Raw genomic sequence first — 12,036 nt, 5'->3', positions numbered from 1 at the left:
TCAGGTAAAGTTGGAGATGTGGTCACAAATATACAATAAAACCATTTGGCAAGTTTTATCCAATGCTTCTATTCAGAGTAACATACAACCTGACGTTTCTTTTGCTGCTTAGTATATCTTCGAGAAAAATAGAAATTGTCCGTACATTCCCTGGTTTTTATTCATTCCATACTAACAAAAACATGGTAATGCACGGACTTTTTCTATTTTTTTTTTTTTTCGTTTTTTCTTATCGAGTGACAGTCAATTTCTTATTTGAATTGTCAGATATTGCCCGTGTATCTATTAGCACTCGTCACTTCAGTCAGTTATATGGGAGGATAACTCCTGTTTTCCTTTTGCGTTCGTCACTTCCGTTTGTTGAAACCTTCATTGTTCATCTATCGTAGCAATGATCTCTGTGATAAAATTATATTTGGAACGGGTTTAACAAGTTCTATCACATATGTGATAATGATTGACATTAATATTCTCCTTTAACACTCATTGATAATTAAATCAAAACATGGATAATCGAGACTATGTTTTTCTATTTTTTATCGTACCGACTTTAGTAATGAGGATCGAGGCTAGACCCAAAAATCAATCGCTAAAATATCGGTTCAGAGTTGATCAATTTGACTGAAATGTTCAGCAAATTGCCTTTAAATTATCTATTTTTTTAACTATTATAGTGAGAACTGCCAGCATTTTATCTAATCTCGCATAATGTATATTTAAATGATTAAAGTAATTATGTCAACATATCCTTTCCATAAGTATAAAACGACCCCGAATGCCAATGTTACCTGCCAGGGGTAAATTTGAACGTTAGCGATTTCAGCCGTTCTTCGTGAGTAGTCGTAATTTTTGGCGAATAAAAAAGCCGTGACGTAATTTTAGTCTTCTGCTCATTCTTCATTAATCAGTACAGAACATAACAATATATATATATGGATAACAATAATCACACATTTATTTTTTCTCTTTACACACAATAATATGGTAAAATCAGAAGTCGTGATATAAACCCAGAATATAACAGATGGGCAGAATTATGTTAATTTGGAACGTTCCGGCCAAACAATCGAGAATACCGAATACACCTCGACACAGGAAGTAAAGAATAAAGAAACTTGTCAAGCTCGCCAGAAAATAAACTGGTTTACTTAGCTTAAAAAAAGAGGCGTAGATAATCAATTGTTCACACTTATTCTGTCTTAAAATAGAATGTTTTAGAATTTGCCACATAATATATATCTTTCGAACTTAATAAAGGTTCTTTTAGTTTCTTTCACACACAATCTAGCTACATCCAGAAAGGATGAAAAACAACAATAAAGAAACAAAATACACTTTAATAATATAGAAAAGTTTAAAATGGTATTTCAGTTTATTTGTGCGTAGACATAAAAAGTGACTGCAATACGAACAAATTGTGTATGTTTTACAAAATGTTTTATATTCACAAGGACTAAGCTAAAGATGGCTTTGGCCTCTAATAGGTGTGTCGCATAGCTAAATTAAAGACATATTTGTTTTTCTAAATATGTGCTGCCTTATTGTTTTAGAAGGTAAAAGGGCAGACCTCAAAATCATATCCAAGTATCTCCTAATGATTGAAAGTATGCGACTACAGATGGCCACAGTACGCCATGATTCCCCCAATGATTATAACGTTAACCCCCGTCTCTTTGACCGGTTCTAACTTTTCCCAAAATATGCACTGGGTGGAAAGCTTTCTACCACAGATGGAGGAACATGTGGCAAGCCCTTGCTCAAAAGCATGTATGACGTGAATCATCGAAACCTTTAGATTCCCAGCCTTGGAAATCACGTGAGGTTTATTGCTTATGCTAGGTTCTCTCTGACGTGCGATGCGTTACGATAGGATTGTCCCTATTATAGACTTTTGGCAAGCGGAATTTTCCCCATCCGTATCACGTATCTGTATCGAATACGTGATACGTTGTGCCAATGTAGTTTTAGAGTTTTGGCAGATATTCGCGTCGCGTACGTATGCATCTATTATAGCATGATGACAGTGTCTGGCCTACAATTTCCAAGACGCTCGACCGTCAGAGAGCTATTAAAAAAAAATTTGGTTTCACTAATCAATCATTTCAGAAAGTTTATACCCCTTTACTATATAATAAAATCATTTACAGATTTGCAAGGTCCCACCCCACTGAATTTAGCACGTAGATCAACCAGGAAAAGTATGAAAATTCTGGGAAAAAAACCATAAAAAATAATGATTCAATTCCAGTCTTTATCATGGCTAAAATCACATCAAATATACACCTTCGTGTTCTAGGATACACATAGATTCATAAAAAAAATGCTATGATATAACATTTCAACGTCTAAAAGTAGCAAAAAAGACAGTAAAAAGACGACAATCGTGTACGGAACATTTCCGTATGAAAGCTGTTCGATACGTATACGTGCTGACGTATCCGTGTGTCGTATCACGTATAAGAAATACACACACATTGATGACGTCACATGCACAATCCATACGCATACGTGATGCGGACCAGGAATTTACGCTTGCGAAAAGTCTCTATTGAGTCCACGATCTGGTACGTGTCGATACGTTTCGATTCGATCAACATGATTGCTACGACTGACTTCAATATATGATAAGATAGGATCACAACAATTGAAACAACGATCCCAATCGTATCGTGAGAGTGGGAACTTAGCATAAATGAGAAACATACTTTACAGCCTAAAAGCATATATTATACATGCACTAACTTCCCCCATAGCCAGCCTTCATTAAACCCACTCGGCGCAGAAAAGTAGACGTTAAACACCATTTCATTCCATTTATCACATGGGCACTCTGATCAGTTGTAGTTATTCTGTTATATCGAAATCGTGTCTTCTTGTATAAGAAATGAATGGTGGGGCAGGGGTATCGTACGTTTAATGGGTCTTTGGACCGAAAACTCGTTTTTAGGGAAAACTATCAAACCGAATAGATCAATGACATTGGTTATGGACGTTGCGTAAGTTTGTGTAAAGTTGGCATACTCCATTAAGAAATGTTAGTTAACAATTAAGTGATAGCCACAGACAGATTTATGATCTCTTAATATCGTTTTCATATAAGTATATCAAACCATTTCCAGCCACAGTAACAATTAGGATTGACACTCCGCCATTAACAACTTCTGACGTCTTGAAAATTTTAATTAATAAGTAAATGAAATTAATAGGGCTTAACGTTCTCCTTTGTTGCACCAAGTGGGATATTGGGCTAATGAATAATAATAGTAATCTTAAACTGCACATTTAAGAGTTGTTATGTTTCTTTGTAATCTGTACAATTCCGATAAAAAATCTGGATTTCTTTTTTATCACTATATAGTAGTGAACAGAATATAGATAGTTCAAGAATATGACTCGATAATAGTGTTAATTATATTACTTGGTGATTTACTGTTTGACCAGGTGTTAATATCAGAGTTTCGTGATAACTGTCGTATTTCTATTAACACCTCGACTTATTATTGGTCAAATTACAGATCGTCCTTGTTTCCGGATCTATTTGTATGGTTATAAATGAAATGAAAGTCCTACTTTTCTACTCCATCCGATTTGATGAAGTCGGGGATTGGGTTATGTATTACACAGTTGACTGAAAAGCATTTTGAATGGGTAATTCATTAAACAATTTGAACATTTACTGAAATGATACATATATGAGACAAATTTAAAGTTTTGTATTTTATTTTATTAATAAAAAATATATTGACAACTGAATCTAGGAAAATTGCTGACATGACAACTATCGGTTGGACAATTGCTGGTGAGGACACCTGTAGCTTATTAAATTATGAATAAACCTATCATGTACCTAGGCCGGGGTTGGTCGGTAAAACCACCTGGTTTTATCTACATGGTAAAAAACAGGAAGTTTCATCAAAATCGGATAAAAATTTGTGACAAGCTAAAAAAGTGAATTTTCGTACAATCAGGGACCATAATCCATGAAGTTACATGCCAATATCGATCGGAACCGAGGTTGTTGGGGTATAAACCTGGCGGGGGGGGGGGGGGGTTTAACGTCCACTCGACACAAACTAGGTCATTTCGCAACTAACATGGTTCACTTTTATTTCAATAATTCGCTTGCGCGTAGGTGCCTTTAGCATTGGAAGGAAACCGGGGGACCCGGAGAAACCCACGAGGTTAGACAGGGTCTTGAAGCACCGCTGTTCAATAACGGTTGTAATTCAAAATATAAAGTGACTCCGTTTCAAGACAGAGTAAACCAAGAACCGTATTTGTCGACGTAAATTTGATATACTGCACGCTAAATATCAGTTTGAACTTGCCAATTAGATAAGCAACACAAACCAGAGATTTCTGGAAAAGATATGAAAGCTTGGAATGACAGAAATATCGAAATACACTTAAACATGATGACAACCACAGTACCATAAGTAGAAATTATTGAACATGATTATACTATAACGTGTTAACAATTTGAAAGGGGGAACGACACATTCCTGTTAGTACCAAGGGAAGAAACGAACCACGCTATCCTTGAATTGTTCAAGTAATGTTATACATGGAAAATGATATTAAAGGTATTTAGTCCAAATCAATTTAAGTTCTTCGGGAACTTGATCAATAAATAACTCACTCAGTTCTTGTGTGTGATATTTTTGTTCAAATTTTGAACTACCAGCTGTACATTTTCGTCTTAATTGTGGACATAAATTCAGGTATTTGTCACACATTCATCCTGTACACGATTTAGACAACACAAGCCGTGTCCTAAAATTACTTAGCTCTTTTCTGTAGGTGTAATGGCAAAAGAGTTTACGAAATCATAGTAGAACCACGGGGTTGCACGTTCTGCACCATCTGGGCTAAAGGAAATGAGCAGCGGAGTCCTTTCCCACTCTTCGAATTTCAGATGTTAAGTGTACACGGATGGGCTTCGGTCGTTCTTCACAACTAGACCATTGACAATGAGTAACCAACCCGGTACTTTCTTGGTCAATATCAAGCTCGAACCCGGGATCTCTTGGTTATCCAGCCAACGTAATACTTACCGAGCAACTGTGACTCGCTTCCCAAAAAGGGATGTCTTATAGTAAAATAATAATATTTTCAGTTTATTTTTAAATAATACAAGTATTCTTTGCTTGATATCCACAAAGATTATACAAACTATGGACGTGTTCAGCAGGTAGACATGAAAACAGAATACTAGAATGATAAATAAATAGTTTTCAACAATTCCAAAATCCTAGCAAAGAAAAGCGTTAAGATAAGCCGGAAGTTCTCAGTTCACATGTCCAAACTCGCGTTGCAGACATTTATAAATAACTGTAGATGCTCGGTGCTGAGATAACAGGAATAATACTACAATTATTTAAGGGTTTAAAACTCGAGAATTATTGTGTAATAATCAGATATGGGAGACGGATGATCTTCGTTTTTCCTTCTTTAACAATGCATTTGCCCTTACTCGCCACAATCTTATTGATTTAGAACGATTATCGGATACCCGTTACATGTTAGTCAAATGTGATATTTAGAATGTAGTAGGAATGGTATGGTATTGTTCATGTCTCTGTCTTTTTGTAACTTTGTCTGTGTGGTAGATGGCCAAATTTGGCTGTAAAATATAGCCCGCGCGCACCGACATTAATCTGATGACAGTCGGGTTTCTAGAATAAGTCAGTCACCAAAGAATGTAATTAATTCGACCTATATCAGAATTTATAGCATAAAATAAGAAGGTTATTGACGTCAGAATATATTTTTGTTATAAATATGTGCTTATTTTGTAATTAAAATTGGTTTTTCGTTTTCACATATCTACGATACAATTTCCGGATGAGCTTCATTCAGTTGTGGTTTTGTCGTTTCTATCTCGACGAAATGATAGTTCCTTGGAGATAATAGAACAGTTCTGTTAAAGACGGGAGTTCATACCACATTTTTCGAAGAACCATGGTATCTCAGGGTCTGCATGTACATAATTATGGAAATACATATATACGATACTTAACATTAGGTTTGAACATATTAAATCCATTCTCTATTTGATTTAGGACTGAAAGAATGCTTGGATCTGCCAGACGATACGCATCGCAATTCATATAACTCCACGGTACCATTAATATCACAATGTAAAATACATTAAAATAATACATAAATATAATCGAATTTTATTTTATCGATTATAACTTAGATACACTGATTCCGACATTGACAGTCCATATTTAATATTAAAAATCATAATGAACCCCCATTCATTTTGTGATAGTGGAACAAAGTAATATATATTACAGCGACAAAAATACCTATCTATGAAATCATTTTAAATAGTTCACTGACAATAGTATTTGACACCTATGAGAACAAAACTATCATAGATCTGAAATGCAAACGAAATTATTCTGTATTTAAGAGGTGTCCTTAACCTATAGTGAAGTAATTATTTAGAGATACACCTGACAACAACTGTTCTTGCAATCTTCCGATATTCTTTCTCTGTAAAATATTTGCAAATGGGGTTATAATTTCAACAGACAGTATTCGAACAGTATGGTTGCCCATATACGACTTTTAAATATTTTGTTGTTTGGGTTTTGTTTTCTTAGTTTTAGATTTGTTTTTTAGTTCTCACCTAGGTGCAATCGGTCTGCGAACAACTATTCTTAACACCTTGTGGAAAAATCGCAAAAAATATCCAAAACAAGATTTGGAACCGGATGAACATCGCCTTTCTTATGAAGTATACTTTACGAGTTTTTGCTTAAACATGTATGTTCAATTTAAATATAAATATGCTTTATACGAAAGACGATATCTACTTCAAATTGTTTTCGTTCTGATATTCTCACATGGAGTCCTGATCGTCAAACGGATGACGTCGCAACAGAACATGTAAGGGTAGGCTTATAGGAGTCGACAGCTTCTGTTACTGTTAAAAATTCATAATTTAACATTAGCCATGCAACAGTTTTCATTCTACCCCCCCCCCCCCCAAATCGTAGCAATATAAAGTTCTCGGGTTACAAATGCGGTAAATATGACAATGTACGTATCTGCCACTTATACCCAGCCTTCAATAATACCCCAGCAATTCCACTGACCCTTTTAACGATATTTAACCCTCCCCCATCAGTTGCAAAAGCTGTTGCAGCCTTTGTTTATCTCGCCTTTAAGGAAAGAATCCGATAATCCCACATCTATAACCATATGTATGTTTACTCCATTTTAAAGACACACTTTGTAAGATTTAGATAAAGAGCTGTGATAGTTCGGAAATAGTGCAAAATGAATGTGCTCAAAATTACTTTATTCTGAGCCAAGATATTAGTATTATCACTGTTTACATGTATTATTATTGTTTCTTGTATTAGCCATTGTCATTATATTCATTATGTATAATGCTTTGTTCGTATTTGTATGCTGCCTCTAATGGGGTGTTTAGATACAATAAAATCTTATCTATCTTATATTATCTATTGACAAAGATATCGCTAAATACTGCTTTTCGGTAATGGCTGCATATATTCACGAAAATCGTTCAAACAAAATATTGATTATTTTTTATTTCCCTGTCCTTCAAATGTGAAATCAATCTTAAAATTCATTTAAACAAAAGAAAAATTGAACGAAATTAGACAAGAGCCTGCAAAATCCCTTTTACATAAATTCTGTACGCAATTACACACGAGGCTGGGCTATATATAACAACGTCAAAATTTATTACCTAAATAAGGCTGGATAACTTAATTAACATAAGAAAGCAGATTAGGTACAGATATATATAGTTTCATCTTTCACATTTACAATTAAATTCATTCAGTTGAAAATAGAATAACTGTCAAAATGACATTGTGTATCGTCCATTGAATTTAATAGCAAACCATTTAACTCTTAAAACAGAGCGGTAGATACTTCATTTTGACATGCAAAAATGTAATATTAAAATAAAGACATTCCCTAATCATATATTATTATAAAATATAGATTACCCTTTACAGAATGCTCGGCAATCTGGTTAGCCTACATTTCTACAGTAAATAACCTCTAGTTTCGTTTTACAGTATAAAGATTTTTGTTCCATGTAGGTTTCTATCAAACATCATGTGGCAACATAATGAGAATATGTCGATCAACATAACGATTTGTATTCATTAAATCTAATAAAAATATTAGCCCTTCTCCTTAAAACTGTTACATCAATGTTTGTTGTGTAAATATAATGTTTAATATCTAATTTCATAATTGTAAAATATGGCTATTTATTCTCTCTAACTATCGCATAATTATTGACACTTATAAATATTTTTAGATATTCCTGCAGTTTTTCATTCCCACTGACTGAAAAAGCTCCATATAATATCAACTCTAATCATTATATTATTTGTTTTTCATGTTTTTTTAAAAAATAAAAAAAAACGATAACAATTATTTCGAAACAAAACTAATTGTTCGATTTACCTGGTTTTTATTATAAGGTTTCGTGGATTTTTTCTTTTGTAACAATTGTACGGTAGAGTTCACTTAGGGTACGAAGATTAATGTCCCGCGCGGACCGGCCAGCTCTATTCGATGTGATGATTTGTTTAGTTATATTGAAAGTTGACAGGACAATAAATTTAAGAGGATTTTGACCAGTAAAGGCAAGATTTTTATAAACTAGATACAGTGCGGACCATTCGTGCAAACTTAACACCTATAATTAACCAGGACTGTTTTATTTTTAAGTTTTTAATATTTTTGTTCAGATGTACGTTATCTGAATGTCTATGTCCAGGTAAACAAAATCAACAATTTTGACTTTTTAATTCTAACCTATACGAAATCATAGTGTCTTCAGATGTTACAGTGCATAATACTAATGGCACAAACGCAAATCTTCAACTTTTCAATCTCAACGTGTTTCATGAAACATTTCAATATAGAATACCACCCTATTGCGCCCAGAAAACAAACCCAAGTGTGAGAAGGAAATACAAAATAAAACGAGCATGTATTCCTATTCTGTTATACTGGATTTCTGTTTTTTAAAAGACAACTGTGAACATCCAAAATAATGGGAGATATCGCCACCGATAGTTCAATACCAGACTCAATGGCTTTGAAATAAGGGCTGTCTTTAGGTTTTATCCGTAATTTATGTATTTGCTCTCAATTCTAAGATTCATTAAAAACAAAAAATAAATCAATATTTCTTTTAAAAAGTAGTAAAGCGACCCACTGTCGTAAATATTGGTTTAAAATTCATGTCTTATTCTAAGTGAATGAATAACATCTTTGTGCTATTTCCTTACACTGAACTTATACAGACACGGATTCCTACTTTATAAATTAAAACTGACGTAGCTATAGTTGAAAATGAAAACGGCTAAGCTAAGTCCTTCGTTTCACAACACATATATTTGTATGAACATCATTTTTGATTCGTTTTGTTAATGAATATAACGTATTACTTTTGTACTACAAATGGATATCAATCAATACAATAGTCCAAGGTATGATAGAATGTAATTGAAATCGTGAATTTTGGAAATAAAGAACTTGTTAAGAACTGTAAATAGAAAACACACACGTTATATTCATCCTCCTTAGACGTGTTAAGAAAATCTTACCACAGCGTCGTTTTACATTAATTTATATATAACGCTTGAGATGTCTCTCTGATTTAATATTCACGCCTTGCGAAAATGAAAATTAACCAACATATTGGATATACATGTATACTAAACCGCGTAAATGGTGGCGTAAAGTTTTCACCATTTTTCATTTCCGAATTTAGTCTATACCAGAAAATGATTATTGAGTAAACAATATATATCAATATGGAATCAACCTCAACAGTGTGAAATAGTCGTCATAGTAATTTCTAAGGTTTACAAAGCCCAGGATCCAGAAAATGTCATATCGGTACTCGGGAGTGATTTCTTCTAAATGTGTTAAAATTGAATTGTACGTTATGTGACAGAAAACCTTCAACACGGTGCTTGCCATTATTCTACCAACATATACGTGACGTTTTTCGCATTTCTATGGCAGCCTCTAGATGCAACAAATATTGACTTTGTTGGAAAGACAGATTGTACAGACATTCATGATCCTTAGGTCAACTTCTAACGTTACATAGATATCTTTAGTCCCAAAATATCTGTTAAACACTGGCAAATGTCACCATCAATACTTATCTCAGTTAATTGAAGTATATTTCTCCGATAGTTACTTTTGTATCTGTTTGGCTCATATATTTATATGAATGGCTTTCTAATAATTAATGTGTCAGGAAAAATTACGTTTGTCATAAAAGGAGATTTGAAACCTGTTATCTCAAGAAGCCGTTTAGAATATATTTTTGTCGGTTTATTTAAATTATAACAAAAGACAAATGAAAATAAAATATATTTTTTTATAAACTATATGTACGGTTCAAGATAAACTGAGGGAATGAAATGTATGATTCAGTGAACACAATTGAAAGCAAAACATAAGCAACTATTCGTTTACTGCAAAGTCAGTTATGAAGGATGACATACAACAGTACTACAAAAGATTGAAACATATAAGATATAATTTGTAAAATAATATATTTATTTTCGGTATACATTTTTTGTACCGAGTTGTTCATGAGAAAGTTGTCTTTTACAAAAAAAAAACGTGTGCGAATCGACTTTAAATATAGATATTTACATATTTTCTTAAATTCATAAACGTCGAATGCGAAAGTACCGTATGGGAACGTAAATTCAAATATTTTTAATACAGGTTTTATATCAAATATCTACATATTCTGAGATTTACGTGATATTGTTCAGGAATCCTGATATGGCTGTAAACTAAAGAAAAGAAACGACCTTTAACTGTTACGGTGATGCATAATAGAGAACAAGTTTTAAATCTTTGTGTAGTTCAACAAAGGAAATGCGTTGACAGAAAAAGGCCCAGCGTCAGCGTCCTCTTAAATTGAAAGCGTCACGGAACATTCAGAAAACCACACACAAAACATATTTGAAAGAAAGCGAAAATTATTAACTTACTGTTAGTTTGGTAGTATGAAGATTTTACTTGGTATCCTATGTTCTTTCTAGTTACACCTTTTTACAAAACCTTTGCCTGGACGCGGTAGCTCACCATAAACCTCTAACGGCGGTAATCTAAATCTTATATAGTTGAGAGTTTAGCGGTACCAGCAAGGCAATGAGAAATAATTCTGTGATCAATACTATCTGTAACTTTCACCTGTCAATCAAATATCGACGCCATGGCTGTTGTCCAATTATATGAGTGTGTATGACCACCTACGTGGACAGGAACTTATGACTTCAGTGTGAAAACTTCGGAATGCTAAAGTGCTGTGTGGTTTTCAAAATGAAATCCATTAACAATGATAGATTTTCTTACAATGAACACACATGTAGGCGAAGAGGCCAGTTTAAAAGATTACTACTGCCTGAATAAATATATAGCGGTATAAAGAGTACCTAATATTTTATTATATTTCAGGCTAATATTTCTTAATATCGGAGTTGCCCAACATGATGTTTTTCAGTAAAATAAAGTACATGCAACTAAATTCTAATTAATACCGAAGGCTCCAAATTATGTTTACTAATTAGTTAATGAAATGTTATTATTACAAGGTAGGCGTTTTTCGTTAATAATCCATTACTTTTACAGTGTCAATATAATTCCTTTCAAGAAATATATGATGTATCCTGCGTGACTAAGTAGAACTTATTTTTATAATAGAAAAGACGGGAAATGGGAAATATTTTTGTTACTCATTTTTTGAGTTCCACACGAATCAAATCATGCTTTCGCGCTTACTGGCAGTTTCGACTCCGCCTGTTCAAAAACATTTTCCTCATTTTGTTCCGTAATACTTAAAGATCTTAATGTGATCCATATGTAGTACTGATAATGATGACAGTTCCGATATGTGACCAACAGATGTACTAAGGGTAGATATAGACCGAATTCAATTTTTTTTATTGACATTATATAGTTAGGTCGCTTAAGTGAAAAAATCGTTAACATGAC

At 33.5% G+C, this 12,036-nt stretch overlaps 1 protein-coding gene across 1 annotated transcript in view; it reads right to left on the bottom strand.

The window, feature by feature from the left end:
- The window catches only part of LOC126823583 (buccalin), a 62,224-nt gene extending 51,050 nt beyond the window's left edge, over positions 1–11,174 (bottom strand). Inside the window, exon 1 of the mRNA XM_050552502.2 lies at positions 11,034–11,174. The gene's annotated coding sequence lies outside the window, so the exon portion shown is untranslated. The remainder of the gene's footprint in view (positions 1–11,033) is intronic.
- Positions 11,175–12,036: the final 862 nt, after the last annotated feature.

Source organism: Patella vulgata, chromosome 6 (genome assembly GCF_932274485.2).
Source record: "Patella vulgata chromosome 6, xgPatVulg1.2, whole genome shotgun sequence".
NCBI classification, from domain to species: domain Eukaryota; kingdom Metazoa; phylum Mollusca; class Gastropoda; family Patellidae; genus Patella; species Patella vulgata.
This window is presented reverse-complemented; position numbering and strand designations above follow the sequence as displayed.